We start from the raw sequence: 17005 nt of genomic DNA, 5'->3' as shown, positions 1-17005 counted from the left end.
ATGTACTTTTTCTATTAATGAAAAATTCCTTCAGGACTTTCCTAAAAAAATGCTTAATTTTAATACTTGATGGTTCAAACAATCTCTTTGGAAAGGAAAATAATTCTTTTCTTCCCAATTAAACTGAGACTCTTTAAAGATGACTATCAAGCAAATACATATTATTATTGAATGCCAGGTTATTTGGAAAAAAGACTGAACTCAGAATCTAAAGATCTTTATCCTATTTTGGGTTCTACTTCTGACAGAGAGAGTAACTAAGATCAAGTCCCTTCACTTCTCTGAAATCCCATTTTCCTAAAAGCTGAAGTGAGACAGTGCAGTGGCTCACACCTGTAATTGTAATACTTTGGAAGGCCCAGACTGGCTGATTGCCTGAGCTCAGGAGTTCAAGACCAGCCCCGGCAACATGGTGAAACCCCGTCTCTACTAAAATATAAAAAATTAGCCAGGCACAACAGCAGGCACCTGTAGTCCCAGCTACTCGGGAGGCTGAGGCAGGAGAATTGCTTGAATCCAGGAGGTGGAAGTTGCAGTGACCCGAGATTGTGCCACACTGCACTCCAGCCTGGGTGACAGAGCCAGACTCCATCTCCCCCTGCCCCCTCCAAAATAAGAGGTTATTGAACTCTAGAATCTTAAGTTGTGTATACTTAAAGGGAGCCATTATATTGATGTCATGTTTTTAAAAAATAGAATTTTTAAACTTTCATTAGGATTTCTTTTTGCCTAGGTTTACTTTCTCGTATTTCAAGATAGGGGAAAAAATTGTTCAGACCTTAAAGTATAATATAGACTTCTTATATGTCTGGACTATCTCACCCTGAAATCCATTCTTCACAGGGAAACACAGTCGTCCTCCATTGGGCAATTTTGGGAATATTCTCACCTTCAATTTCTTCTACATACACACATACTAACAGTTAAAACCTTCAATCCTATATCTAAGACCCTCTCAATCTGACTCCAGCCCATTTTTCTCACATTTACCTTTCACTGCATACCTGTGCCTTAACCTCCTTGGAAATGCATTGCTCTTATTTTCCTGGAGATGCTCTATATTTGGCTGCTTTTCTATGCAGTTTAGTCTGTTCCCTCCACCTAACTTTCTTCTTACCACCACCACCTATTCATCTTTATTTGTATTGGTTAAATTCTACCTCAATATCTAAAATGATCACCTACTATTTCCTTTCTTAAGCCTTCAGTATACTCACTACCCCTTCTCCCATTGCTTCCCCTACTATATAGATGTACATGTCAGCGTCCCCTACACAAGATGTATTGCTTGAAACAAAGGACCATGTAATACATCTTTGAATCCCTTATAAACTTCAAATAGGACCCACTCAGAAGGTATTTGTTGAACTGAGAGGGGTTTTGAGGGAGTGGGGAGAAAGACATTTATAAACATAATTAAATCATTTTGTTCTCTTTCTACCTTGAGAATAATTACGTTGGGTCAATAACGCTTCTGATTTTGTGAAATTCTTTACCATATTAAATGCTTAACTGTGTTTTTAAATGATCATGTGTGTTTAAACATGTCATAATTTTTAAGGATTACTTTCATCAGTTTAATAGCTATTCCATAAAATCTAGAATTGAATAGTTTTAAATAATATATAATTTGATTCACTAATAATTAATAAATATGTGATATGCTTACACTATTCTTCATTTTAGAGCATGTGTAGAAATTATATTTGGCCTTCATTGATACCACACACCTGCACATTTTACCCACTCAAGTGTTTTATTACTTCTGAATTTTGAGGAATACATGGTTATTTTTCTCTCCCCATGCTTTACCCTCAAGAGGCTGCTGTGATTGTCAACAGCAGCAGGAGCCACTTGAAGGTTTGATAAAAGCAGATGAAGATGCTTAAAGATGTCTGTTTGCTGAAAATATCTGGTAACAAACAGGACTATATGTCAGCAAATACAGTGTGTTATTCTGATTTTAAAAGTAAATGTTTTAAAATGCCTAATTGCTTGTTATCAAGGTTTTTGTTTTGTCCTGGTATGGTTTTGAGTTAAGAAGGTAATGACAAATTTAGAGTTTTTTTTTTCAAGATCTTAGTCTTTTCACAACTGAAACAGAACCTGGTTTAATTTAGAATGTCAGGTTTGAGATACTTATGTTAGCTCAAAGGATATTTATACTTTGTCACCATAATTTTTCTTTTATGGGAACTCCTTATCCGTACTTGTTTAGTATAATATACTAATATACAAGTACTAATACTCTCAGTTATTCTCTGACTAAAATTAATGGGTAATTAATAATTACAGTGATAGACATGTTCACTGGCTGAGCATAGAAGAGAATTTGAATACTTTAAAAATTAGAGAATTAGCGCCTTCTTTTTTGACACCATGTTCTAGTCTGATTTTCATGATACAATTTCTTCTTCACCCTCATCTTTTAATGCATGTCAGTTTCTATTAGCTGTTTCTTTGCTGCAAGGTCTTTAAATTTTGATTCTTTAAGGTTCTATTCTTGGCCCCCTTCTTAATTTCCACTTTCTCACTAGGAAGAACTACACATTTCTGTGACTTCAGCTACTACAGTTAGGCTGGCAATTCTCAAACACATAATAGATACTCACTAAATGGTAGATATTATCATTATCTGTATTTCTGATCCTTACTCCTTAAAAAAGCTTTAGTTATGTTTTCTCAATTGCCAACTATAAATCTTTATCAGGATGGCCCACAATCTTTGTGAGCTCAAATTTCTCAATAATGAATTAGTGCTTTTAACACCAATCCCTCCTCCCCTGTCCTTGTAAATCTGCTGTTTCTCCAGGATTCTCCATTGCTCCACATACCAATATTGTAGCCAAGAAACCTCTGGGTCATCTTTGACTTCTCATTATTTTTCTTTACACAAAATGCTTAAATCCAATTTTAAAAGAGGAAAGTACAGACCAATGTCTCTTATGAACATAGATGCACAACTCCATTAGTATCACTTCACCCCCATTAAAATGGCTATTATTGAAAACAAAAACAAAACAAAACAAAAAACAGAAAACAACAAGTTTTGGTGAGATTGTGGATAAATTGGAACTCTTGTGCATTGCTGGTAGAAATGTAAAATGATGCAGCTGTTGTGAAAAACACTATGGGAATTCCTCAAAAAATTAAACATAGAATTACTGTATGACCCAGCAATTCCATTTCCAGGAATACCCAAAAGAATTGGATAGAGAGACTCTAAAATATATCTGTATACAATTTTAATAGTAGCATTATTGACGTAGCCAAAAGTCAGAAACAACCCAAATGTCCATTCATGGATGAATGGATAAGCCAAATGTGGTACATAAATACAAAAGAATACTACTAATCCTTAAAAAGGAAGGAAATACATGCTACAGCATGGATGAACCTTAAAAACATTATGCTGAGTGAAATAAGCCAGGCAAAAATGAACACATACATGATTCTACTTGAGGTACTAGAATAATGAAATTCATAAAGACAATGTAGAATAGTGATTAACAGGGTCTAGGATGTGGGGAGGGAATGAGGAGTTGTTTAATGCATACAATTTCAGTCTGGGATGATGAAAAAAATCGGGAAATGGATACTGTTAATGGTTGTACAATAATGTGAATATACTTAATGACACTGAGCTCTACACTAAAAAATGGCTTAAATGGAGAGACTCGATCTAAGATGGCCAATTAGGAGCAGCTCAGGATTGCAGCTCCCAGCCAAAGTGCAGAGGGTGAGTGGACACTGCATTTCCAAATGGATTTTTATTGCCCACAGACCAGGAGATTCCCAGGTGGAGGAGCCCCATGGGTCACCAGTGTGGCTGTTTTGGTCAGCACGTCTGTTTTGGCCAGCGTGGCTGTTATGGTCAGCGCCCCAGCATGGCGGTTCTCCATACAAAATACATGGGTCCTGGCCCCATTTTAGCTGGTGATTGGAGCTCCTGGGAGACAGAATCAACCATTCAACTGATTAAAAAGGGGACTGAAACAGGGAGCCAGGCCAGGACATTCCTGGGCAAAAAAGCACCACAAATCTCAGCGCGGCTGTTTCAGCCGGTGCAGTGTGTTGCCGCACAGGAAATCACACAGATCCCGGTGCCTTTTCAACAGGCGACTGGAACACCTGGGAGACAGAGTCGACCATTCAACTAAAAAAAAAAAAAAAAAAAAAAAGGGCTCTGAGGCAGGGACCCAGGTGATCAGGCTCGGCTGGTCCCACCCCCACAAAAAAACAGCAATCGGAAATGCTCTGGATTGAGAGTTTCACAGCAAGCACAGCTGAACCTGAGACAGTCCAGCTCTGTGGGGGAGGGGCTTCCGCCATTACCAAGGCAGTCCACCACTACGGAGGTAGTTTGCCATTGCTGAAGCAGCCAGCCATTGCTGAGGCAGTCCACCATTACAGACAGAGTCCGTCATTATAGAGGTGGGCCGCCATTGCCGAGGCAGTTCTAACTATACCCACATAAGCAGGACTGCAGGGAAGTTCACACAGCAGCTGGGTGGAGCCCACAGCAGCTGAGCAAAGCCTCTGCAGGCAGACAGTGACTAGGCTGCCTCCTCACTGGGCAGGGCAGCCCTGAAAAAAGGCAGCAGCACAACAGAAACTCATAAATAAAGCTCTAACTCCCTGGGACAGAGCACCTGGAAAAAAAAAAGGGATTTATGAGTTCTGCTACAGCAGACGTACCTGCCCAGCAGCTCTGAATGAACAACAGAGCTCAAGGGTCAGCACTTGAGCTCCTCTAAAGGACAGACTGTCTCCTCAAGCAGCTCCCTGACCCCCATATATCCAAAGAGTCACTTCATAAAGGAGAGCTCAGACTGACATCTGGCGGGTATCCTTCTGGGACAAAGATAGCAGAAGAAGAAACTGACAGCAACCCTTACTGTTCTGCAGCCACTGAAGATGATCCCCAAGCAAGCAGGGCCTGGAGTGGACCTCAGCAGTCCTACAGCAGAGGGGCCTGACTGTTAGAAGGAAAACTAAGAAACAGAAAGAAACAACTTCATCATCAACAAACTGGACGTCCACTCAGAGACTCAATCTGAAAGTCAACAACTACAAAGATGACAGGTGGATAAATCCCAAAGATGGGAAGAAACCAGCACAAAAAGGATGAAAACACCCGAAACCAGAACACCTCTCCTCCTACAAGGGATCACAACTCCTCACCAGCAAGGGAACAAGGCTGGATGGAGAATGAATGTGATGAAGTGGCAGAATCAGGCTTCAGAAAGTGGGTAATAAGAAACTTCCGTGAGCTAAAAGAACATGTTCTAACCCAATGCAAATAAACTAAGAACCTTGAAAAAAGATTTGATGAAATACTAACGAGAATAAACAATTTAGAGAGGAATATAAGTGAATTGATGGAGCTGAAAAACACAACACGAGATCTTTGCGAAGCATACACAAGTTTTAACAGCTGAATTGACCAATCAGAAGCAAGGACATCAGAGGTCAAAGATCAACATAAATGAAATAAAACGAGAAGGCAAGATTAGAGAAAAAAGGGTAAAAAGGAATGAACAAAGTCTCCAAGAAATATAGGACTATGTGAAAAGACCTAATCTACATTTGCTAGGTGTACCTGAATGTAATGGAGAGAATTAATCCAAGCTGGAAAATACTCTTCAGGATATTATCCAGCTTGAAAAAAACTCAAAAGCTATCAGAAAACTTGCCCAACCTAGCAAGGTAGGCCAATATTCAAGTCCAGGAAATACAGAGAACACCACAAAGATATTCCTCAAGAAGAGCAACCCTAAGGCACATAATCATCAGATTCACCAGGGTTAAAATGAAGGAGAAAATGCTAAGGGCAGCCAGAGAGAAAGGTCGGGTTAACCACAAAGGCAAGCCCATCAGACTTACAGCAGATCTCTCAGCAGAAACCCTACAAGCCAGAAGAGAGTGGGGGCCGATATTCAACATCCTTAAAGAAAAGAACTTTCAACCCAGAATTTCATATCCAGCCAAACTAAGCTTCATAAGTGAAGGAAAAATAAAATCCTTTGCGAACGAGCAAGTACTCAGAGATTTCATCGCCACCAGGCCTGCTTTACAAGAGCTCCTGAAAGAAAAACTAAACATAGAAAGGAACAACCAGTACCAGACACTCCAAAAACATACCAAATGGTAAACAGCATCAACACAATGAAGAAACTGCATCAACTAATGGGCAAAACAGCCAGCTAGCATCAAAATGGCAGGATCAAATTCACACATAACAATATTAACCCTAAATGTAAATGGACTTAATGCCCCAATCAAAAGACACAGACTGGCAAATCGGATAAAAAGCCAAAACCCATTGCTGTGGTGTATCCAGGAAACCCATCTCACATGCAAGGATACACAAAGGCTTGAAATAAAGGGATGGAGGAAGATTTACCAAGCAAATGGAGAGCAACAAAAAAGCAGGAGTTCCAGTTCTCATCTCTGATAAAATAGACTTTAAACCAGCAAAGATTGAAAGAGACAAAGAAGGACATTACATAATGGTAAAAGGATCAATGCAACAAGAACTGCTAACGATTCTAAATATATATGCACCCAATACAGGAGGACCCAGATACATAGGGCAAGTTCTTAATGACTTACAAAGAGACTCAGACTCCCACACAATAATAGTGGGAGACTTTAACACCCCATTGTCAATATTAGACAGATCAACCAGACAGAAAATTAACAAGGATATCCAGGACTTGAACTCAGACCTGCACCAAGCAAACCTAATAGACATTTACAGAACTCTTCACCCCAAATCTACAGAATATACATTCTTCTCAGTACCACATCACACCTACTCTAAAATTTACTACATAATTGGAAGTAAATCACTCCTCAGCAAATGCAAAAGAATGGAAATCATAACAGTCTCTCAGACTACAGTGCAATCAAGTTAGAACTCAGAATTGAGAAACTAACTAAGAACTGCACAACCTCATGGAAACTGAACAACTGGCTCTTGAATGTTGACTGGATAAACAATGAAATGAAGGCAGAAATAAAGATGTTCTTTGAAATCAATGAGAACGAAGACACAACTAACCAGAATCTCTGGGACACATTTAAAGTGGTGTCTAGAGGAAAATGTATAGCAATAAGTGCCCACATGAGAAGCAAGGAACGATCTAAAATCGACACCCCATCATCAAAATTGAAAGAGCTAGAGGAGCAAGATCAAAAAAACTCAAAACCTAGCAGAAGACAAGAAATAACTAAGATCAGAGCAGAACTGAAGGAGATGGAGACACAAAAAACCCTTCAAAAAATAAATAAATCCAGAAGCTGGTTTTTTGAAAAGATCAACAAAATAGACAGACCACTAGCCAGATTAATATAAAAGAAAAGAGACAATAATCAAATAGATCCAATAAAAAATGACAAAGGGGATATCACCACGGATTCCACAGAAATACAAACCATCATCAGAGATTATTACAAACAACTCTATACACATAAACTAGTAAACCTGGAAGAAATGGATAAATTCCTGGACACTTGCATCCTCCCTAGCCTAAACCAGGAAGAAGTCGAAATCCTGAATAGACCAATAACAAGGTCTGAAGTTAAGGCAGCAATTAAAAGCCTACCACCAAAAAAAAGCCCAGGTCCAGATGGGTTCACAGCTGAATTTTACCAGACATACAAAGAGGAACTGGTACTATTCCTTCTGAAACTATTCCAAACAATCAAAAAAGCGGAATCCTTCCCAAGTCATTTTATGAGACCAACATCATCCTGATACTAAAACCCAGCAGAGACTCAGCAAGAAAAGAAAACTTTAGGACAATATCCATGATGAATATAGATGCAAAAATCTTCAATAAAATACTGGCAAACTGATTGCAACAGCACATCAAAAAGCTTACCCACCATGATCAAGTAGGATTCATCCCAGGGATGCAAGACTGGTTCAACATATGCAAGTCTATGAATGTAATTCACCACATAAACAGAATCAACGACAAAAACCACATGATTATCTCAATTGATGCAGAGAAGGCCTTTGACAAAATTTAGCAGCGCTTTATGCTAAAAACCCTCCATAAACTAGGTATTGATGGAACGTATCTCAAAATAATAAAAGCTATTTATGACAAACCAACAGCCAATATCATACTGAATGGGCAAAAATTGGAAGCATTCCCTTTGAAATCTGGCAATAGACAAGGATGCCCTCTCTCACCACTCCTATTCAATATAGTATTGGAAGTTCTAGCCAGAGCAATCAGGCAACAAAAAGGAATAAAGGGTATTCAAATAAGAAAGGAGAAAGTCAAATTGTCACTATTTGCAGATGACATGATTGTATATCTAGAAGACCCCATTGTCTCAGCTCAAAATCTCCTGAAACTAATAAGCAACTTCAGCAAAGTCTCAGAATACAAAATCAATGTGCAAAAATCACAAGCATTCCTATATACCAATAAGAGACTAAAAGAGAACCGAATCAAGAGTGAACTCCTATTCACAATTGCTAGAAAGAGAATAAAATATCTAGGAATACAACTAACAAGGAACGTAAAGGACCTCTTCAAGGAAAACTACAAACCACTGCTCAATGAAATAAGAGAAGATACAAACAGATGGAGAAACATTCCATGTTCATGGTTAGGAAGAATCAATATCATGAAAATGGCCATACTGCCCAAAGTAATTTACAGATTCAACACTATCCCCATCAAGCTACCAAGGACCTTCTTCACAGAACTGGAAAAAAACACCTTAAACTTCATATGGAACCAAAAGAGAACCTGCATAGCCAAGTCAATTCTAAGCAAAAAGAACAAAGCAGGAGGCATCACACTACCTGACTTAAAACTATACTACAAGGCTACAATAATCAAAACAGCATGGTACTGGTATCAAAACAGAGATATAGACCAAGGGAACAGAACAGAGGCCTCGGAGGCAACACAACACATCTACAGCCATCCGATCTTTGACAAACCTGACAAAAACAAGCAATGGGGAAAGGATTCCCTGTTTAATAAATGGTGTTGGGAAAACTGGCTAGCCATGTGCAGAAAGCAGAAACTGGACCCCATCCTGACATCTTACACTAAAATTAACTCCAGATGGATTAAAGACTTAAACATAAGACCTAACACCATAAAAACCCTAGAAGAAAATCGAGGCAAAACCATTCAGGACATAGGCATAGGCAAGGACTTCATGACCAAAACACCAAAAGCATTGGCAACAAAAGCCAAAATAGACAAATGGGACCTAATCAAACTCCACAGCTTCTGCATGGCAAAAGAAACAATCATTAGAGTGAATCGGCAACCAACAGAATGGGAAAAAATTTTTGCAATCTACCCATCTCACAAAGGGCTGATATCCAGAATCTACAAAGAACTAAAACAGATTTACAAGAAAAAAAACAAGCCCATTCAAAAGTGGACGAAGGATATGAACAGACACTACAAAAGAAGACATACATGAGGCCAACAAACATATGAAAAAATGCTCATCATCACTGGTCATTAGAGAAATGCATATCAAAACTACACTGAGATACCATCTCACTCCAATTAGAATGGCGATCATTAAAAAATCTGGAGACAACAGATGCTGGATTGGATGTGGAGAAACAGGAACACTTTTACAATGTTGGTGGGAGTGTAAATTAGTTCAACCATTGTGGAAGACAGTGTGGCCATTCCTCAAGGACCTAGAAATAGAAATTCCATTTGACCCAGCAATGCCATTACTGGGCATATATCCAAAGAATTATAAATCATGCTACTATAAGGACACATGCACACGAATGTTCATTGCAGCACAGTTTACAATAGCAAAGACCTGGAACCAACGCAAATGCCCATCCAAGATAGACTGGACAAGGAAAATGTGGCACATATACACCATGGAATATTATGCAGCCATAAAAAACGATGAGTTCGTGTCCTTTGTAGGGACATGGATGAAACTGGAAACCATCATTCTCAGCAAACTGACACAAGAACAGAAAATCAAACACCACATGTTCTCACTCACAGGTGGGTGTTGAACAATGAGAACACATGGATACAGGGAGGGGAGTATCACACACTGGGGTCTGTTGGGAGGAAATAGGAGAGGGACAGCTGGGAGTCGGGAAGTGGGGAGAGATAGCATGGGGAGAAATGCCAGATGTAGGTGATGGGGAGCAAGGCAGCAAATCACATGCATGCCATGTGTGTACCTATGCAACAATCTTGCATGTTCTTCACATGTACCCCAAAACCTAAAATGCAATTTAAAAAAAGAAAAAAATGGTTTAAATGGTAAATTTTGTTTTACATATATTTTATGGCAATAAACAGAAAATTTAAAAATCCATGCACATAGATGTTAAAAAATATTAGCAAATTGAATCCAGTATTATATAAAGTACAATACATTATGAATAAGTGAGGTTTATCCTGGAAATACAAAATTGGTTCAACATCTTAAAAAAATCAATATAATTCACCCAATTAACAAAAAAAGACAAAACATACATCAATAGGATGTGAACAAGTATTTTGATAAAATTCAATAGTATTTGATGATAAAAATTCTCAATAACATAGCAAAAAAAGGAAACTTCCTCATCCTGATAAAAAGGATCTAAGTAAAACCTGTAGCTAACATTGTATTGGTGAAATACTTTCTCCTTAAATCAGAAGCAAAGCAAGAATATAAATTCTAACCATTTTATTCTAATCTATACTGAAGTTCTTAACCACTGCAGTAAAGCAAGAAAAGGAAATAAAAGGCACACATATTAGAAGACATAGAACTGCCTTTATTCACAGATGATATAACTATGTATAAAAGAAATCCCAAGGAATCTACCAAAAGTTACAAGAACTACTAATGAAGTCCAAGCACATTTATAAGATATAAGGCCAATATACAAAAATATATCTTGGTATACTGGCAATGAAAAACTGGGGACTAAAATATTTAAAATTAATATTATTTACAACAGTGTAACAAATGTGTCCAAGATTTGTTCACTGAAAAATTTAAAACATTGCTGAGAGAAATTAAAGATTTTCATAGAGCGATGAACTGTGTCCATGGATTAAAAGATTCAACATTGCTCCAAAGTTAATTCTCATCAAATTGATCTCTACCTACAATGCAATTCTAATAAAACCCTAGAACGTTTTTAATTTTTTTGCAGAAATTAACAAGCATATTCTAAAATACATATAGAAAATAGAAGACCTTAAGTAGCCAAAACAATTTTGAGGAAAAATAACAAAGTTAGAGGATTTATATTACCTCATTTAAAAATTGTCTTTTAAGCAGTTTAGAAAATCAAAACAATGTGGTATTGGCACAAAGACAGATATATAGATTGATGGAACACAATAAAGAGTCAAAGAATAAACTCACATACATATGGTCAATTAATTTTTGGCACAAACACCAAGATAATTTAATCTGGAAAGTATAGTCTTTGCAACAAATGGCACCATAACAATTGGATATTCATATGTAAAAATAAAATAAAACCCTCAACCCTTACCTCACTACAAAAAGTTAATTTAAAATTAATTATAGACCTAAATACATGAGCTAAAATTATAAAATTTCTAAACAAAAACACTGAAAGTTTGTTTTTGTTGGGTTTGGTTTTGTTTTGTTTTGTTTTACCTTGGGTTAGGAAAAGATTTCTTTGAACAATAACAACAAAACAAACTACCATTTAGAAAAGAAAAAATATGTGAATAATTCAATTTCATTAAAATTACAAACTTTTTTCTTCAAAAGACACTAAGGGAATAAAACTATAAACATTTGCTAAAATATCATCACATTGTACAATATAAAAGGGTAAGTTTTACTGTGCAAAAATTATGACTAAATAGATCAAATTTTTAAAAAACCTATTTTAAGATTTTTAATTTTTAAGAATCCTAGGAGAGAACATACTTTTTTTATTTCATTCATATTACTAATAACTACAACTTATTACATGTTTACTGTGAAGGATCTTTTACCCATATTGGCTCATTTAGTCTTCATATTTAAGTATAGTTCCATTTTTATAGATGAATAACCTAACTCAGAACATTTTATTATCCATGTCACCCTGAGATAATAAACAGGGACTTTCAAATATAAAGCCCTTCCTTTTCCCACTATGTTTTGTTGCATCTCAAGTATTTATTTAATGCAAACATGTTAACTATATTTATGTTAATTCATGCAGTCCTCAGAACCAAAGTGTAAGGGTAAATGATTTGCCTGTGTCACAGGGCTTTTACAAATGGAGGCTAATCCTGCTGTAACTCAAAGGCCTATGCTTTCTCTACTCTCATTGCCCCCTATGATCATCTGGTCTTGAATTGTCTGTGTATGTATTCTAAGAAAATTTTATTTTGGGACACTGGAATCTTAATTTCTTAGAATTTTTAAAAACTTTTTATTTTTACATAATTTTAGATTTTCATAAAGTTTCAAAACCTTTACAGGACGCACCATTACTGTGGTACACAATCAAAACTAATTGACATTGGTACAATCCACGGATTCCAAAGTCTCACTTACAAGCACATGTTTTTCTCTTTCTCTGTGTGTGTGTGTATGTGTGTGTGTTATTCCAAGCAATTTCATCACTTTTGTGTAGCTTTGATAACTATCACTACACATAAGATACAGAACAGTTCATCAGCCCATGGCTGATGCTATCCTTTTATAGGCACATTCATCTCTTTTCTTCCCCATCGCTAACTCTTGGAAGCCACTTATCTTTTCTCCATCTCTATAAATTTGTTAATCTAAGAATATTATATAAATAGAATAATGCAGTATGTAACCTTTTGCTATTTTTTTCACTCAGTAAAATTCTCCAGAGAACCTTCCTAAGCTGTTGCACATATCAATAGTTCATTTTTCTTGTTATTGCTGTGTAGGACCCTTTGGTATTGATGTACCACAGTTTGTTTAACCATTTACCCATTGAAGGACATTTAGGTTGTTTCCAGTTTAGGGCTATTAGGAATATACTTGCTATTAACATTCATGTACAGGTTTTTGCATGAGCATGTTTTCATTTCTTTGGGATAAATGCCTAACTGCAATTTCTCAGTCATATGGCAAGTACATAGTTTTAAAAATGTGGCTGTACCATTTTACATTCCCACCAGCAACATGAGTGATGCAGTTTATTCACGTTCTTGCCAGTACTGGTGTTATCACTATTTATTAGTTTAGTCATTATCATGGCATGTAGTGATCTATCATTGTGGGTTTTTTTCTTGTCTAATAGCTAATGATGTTGAGAACCTTTTCATATTCTTATTTGTCATCTGTATATCCTCCTCAGTGAAATGCCATTTCATATATTTTGTCTATTTTCAAATTGATTTTTTTACTATTGGGTTTTGAGAGTCGTTTATATATTATAGATACAAGTCCTAGGTCAGACATATGGTTTGCAAATATTTTCTCCCTATCTGTAGCTTGTCTTTTTCATTCTCTTAACAGGGTATTTCTTACTCGAATTATTTTCTAAAAATATCCAGTGAATGTTAATTTTTCTAAGCAACTTTAAACAAGGCCAACTAGTAGTAAAAAACTATAGATTGTACAGTATACTGCATTTCTGCTTATAGTTCTCTATATACACGGGTCTAAGATAGCAAAAAATAAATATGATTTATTTGTTTTGCCCAATTTTCCTGCATCTTGTTTCCATAAAAAATATCGAAGTGGCTCACAATTATTATTCAAACACCTGTCATACACATTCCATCCCTGGCCTTATCCTTTCCCCCTTTATCCTTTACGTATTTGTATTAGGATAAGAACATCCCCTCTTGTGGGTAATCCTCCATATAGGCACTGAGGAAAGACAGCTAAGCAAAATCCTGGCACAATTAGTGCCTGAAGACTATCTCAGTTTATAGTGATTACTACTCAGTTATTTCCTTTTATATAATCCTTTATATATAATCATATATTAGTTTATAGAATGAGAGTTTAAAGAGTATCTTAGTTTATAGTCTTACCACTCAGTTATTTCCCTATATATATATAACTATATCCTAGTTCATAATTGGAGGAATGCCTAGAGCAGACATGGTACAGAGCATGAATTAAGGAATCAGCAGTTTATAGTCAGAGGAATGTCTAGAGCAGACACGGTGCAGAGCATGATTTAAGGGAAAACAGTTATACCAGGACAAGAATCCATGGCCCAGGTGGCAGCATTTAGTATCGTAAAGATACCCACTGTATGGCAGGCTTAGGGCAAGAGCCACTCCTCCTGACAAAGGAGTTGTAGGAACTTGCGTCCAGTTCTTGTGGAAGACTGTCCTCAGACCAGCAATCCCTCAAGCACTCTAGGGCTCAAAACCCCTCCAGATAATTGCACCTTGGTGACTGTGAACTTTATCAACTCTTGTTACTGTGCTAGCTCAAAAGCATCCTCCTACAGAACTCACTGGAAGCTGCCAGCAGGTGGTGGTAGACCCTGACATCTCTGTCACTGCTGTGTGACTTAAGCATCCTCTTACAGTCTTCGGAGTAGCATGCCCTACTGCACACTGCACCCTCTTCACTGCGCACGGCCCATCTCCATGCCTCAGTGACCTAATGGGGGTGGACCTCTTACTGCACACGGCCCACCTCCTTTCCTTGATGACCTAATGGGGTGGACCCCTTGCTGTGCACTGTCCACCTCCTAACCTAGGTGACCTAATGGGGGTGGACCCCTTGTTTTATTGCTCACGACCCTATCACTATCCTTAAAAATGACTTCACTCACTACCCTACCCCTTAACCTATACCCAATAAATACAGATGCTTCTGGACATTCGGGGCCTCACCTGTCTCCACTTACAGGTGGTGTGGCCCCCCTGAGCCCAGCTGTACTTTCTTTGTACTTCTGTGTCCTGTCTCTAAGGGACAACCCACGACCCTGTGGGGCCCTTAGCCCTACACCTCTCCCTTCTTTTCCGAAACCAAGGGTCTCTCAAGAATAATAGAAGGAAGTTTTTTTATTTATTATAAAATTCAAGTGGAAACTTAATATAGTATGGGGGATATATGAGGGGACCTTAATCTTCACAGTGCAATTACCTGATTTTTAAAAATAACCCAAGTCCCTGTCCAAAAGCAGAGCAAAACAGAACACTACTTGCTCCAGATACAGAAAAGGTGGGAGACATTGGAAACCATCTGAGTTGATGGGTTTTCGGAAAGGACTCTGATCAGCTCATAATGGCCACATGATACACCCTGACATCCTAGGATTAAGGTCATAAGCCATGGAAAGAGGTTGAAGGACAAATTAAACAGAAAAAAGAATTCCTAATATCTACAATCTTGTAGTCTATGTAACAGTTTGGTTATACTACATGAACCTGAAATAGAGGATGGATTGAAGTCTCCATTATTCCATGTGATGATGATAAAACAATTTCAAGAAATCCTAAGACCATTTTATAATGAATTCCTTCTTTCCAATGTAAAGGGCATAGTGTTAGATTGCTTACTCTTTTGTTAAAATTTACTGGATGTTAATTGTTCAGTACTGGCTAGGCATCGAGAACATAAAAATAAATGAGAAGAATTCCTGCTTTCAAGATATTCCTATTGTGGTAGAAGGAGACTGTGGCAGGTAGAGAGCTACAAAATATAATAGATAATATAGAAGGATGTAAAAAAAAAAGGAATAATCAGTTCTGCCAGGTTGAATAGTAGAGTTATGAGGAAGAGATATTTGAGCTAAGTCTTGCTAGATGTTTTTTAATCAAATGTTTTTCTTCCATAATGAATATGAAACAATTAGAAAAAATGGGAAAATGGAATTTTGAAGGATGAGTTCATCAGGAAAAAGCCAAAGCTCGTAAAGAAATTGTATTCATTCATTCATTCATATTCATTTAGCAAATATTAATTGTCTCCACTCCAAACTAGATTCCAAGAACCCAACAAATGGTACTCGCCAAACGGAACCTGTCAGCTAGCAGGATGATAGAGATCAGACAGTTGCCACACAATGTGAAAAGTGCCGTGAAAAAGTAGCATGGGGTGACGTGGAAGCACATGGTTGCCTCTAATCTGGATGACTGAAGACACTGAGATTTACAGTTAGGCTAGGGTCATTTTAAGTGCTGCCTTACTGTCTTTAATGACATTTCGAAACATGGAGTGAAAGGAAAAGTCCAGGTGAACTGTAAGAAGCTTTCAGTGATGTGACCAACTTTGCAAATGAACAAAAATCTAATGTAGACATATCCTAGAAACTTCTCAAAGTTTGCCTGCACTTTTCCATTCCAAATAGAGGTTTGGACATTTAACAAACGGAGGCCTCAAAGAGTTATCCTGGTAAGATTTTGTAGATACAGCAGGGGCTTGAAGGAATGTTGATTCCATTCCTCTTGGCCTCCTTTTACGAATCCAGTTCTGTGCTAGCTCCGTGAGTAAATGAAAAATGCCTTCCAAATTTGGATGCCAAACAGCAAAGCAACGAAGGAACCCATATCAGCTAAGTGTGGGAAAGGAAATATGTACCAGTCGCTATATACTTTCATACATTATTTTAACCTCATAATTCTATCAATTCAGATGATGAAACAAGGTTAAAGAACAGAGCCTGAGCACCCAGCTGTCCATGGACAAGCTGAGTCACAGGAGAACCCGTGCCCTGCGACAGGGTCCAGGGCCCTCCGAGGGTTCGGGCCTTAACGCCTAGGATGTGCCTTTGGCTTCTGCGTTTCTCGGTCTGGTTTCTTGCAGGGACGCCACTGGCTAGCATCGTGCCTGACCCTCAATGCTCAATCCCTGGTATTTGGGAGGACGAAAAAGGAAATCCCTCTCTAATCGGTCCTCACCACAGCCCTGTGCCAGGTCGTCACACGGCGGCCTCCAGAGTCGAAGGCGCTCTGAGGAGACTCAGGCTGTGTCCCAAACCTCCCACCTCAGGGCTTCCTGAACATCCCTCCAAGCCCCTTGGGCCCTAAGGCGTCAGGCCAACCCCAGGCCGCCACTCGGC

The 17005-nt window shown here is 37.9% G+C and overlaps 1 long non-coding RNA gene across 1 annotated transcript in view; it reads right to left on the bottom strand.

Annotated features, from left to right (window-relative positions):
- LOC135268370 (uncharacterized) overlaps positions 1-17005 on the bottom strand; it is a 26266-nt gene extending 9261 nt beyond the window's left edge. The window contains exon 1 of the long non-coding RNA XR_010336722.1: positions 16845-17005. This is a non-coding gene — a long non-coding RNA (uncharacterized LOC135268370). The remainder of the gene's footprint in view (positions 1-16844) is intronic.

The sequence above is a fragment of the Aotus nancymaae genome, unplaced genomic scaffold (genome assembly GCF_030222135.1).
Source record: "Aotus nancymaae isolate 86718 unplaced genomic scaffold, 86718_ANA_hifiasm-v0.15.2.pri h1tg000040l, whole genome shotgun sequence".
NCBI classification, from domain to species: Eukaryota; Metazoa; Chordata; class Mammalia; order Primates; family Aotidae; genus Aotus; species Aotus nancymaae.
The sequence above is the reverse complement of the archived record's forward strand: the minus strand, read 5'-3'. Positions and strand labels throughout refer to the sequence as shown.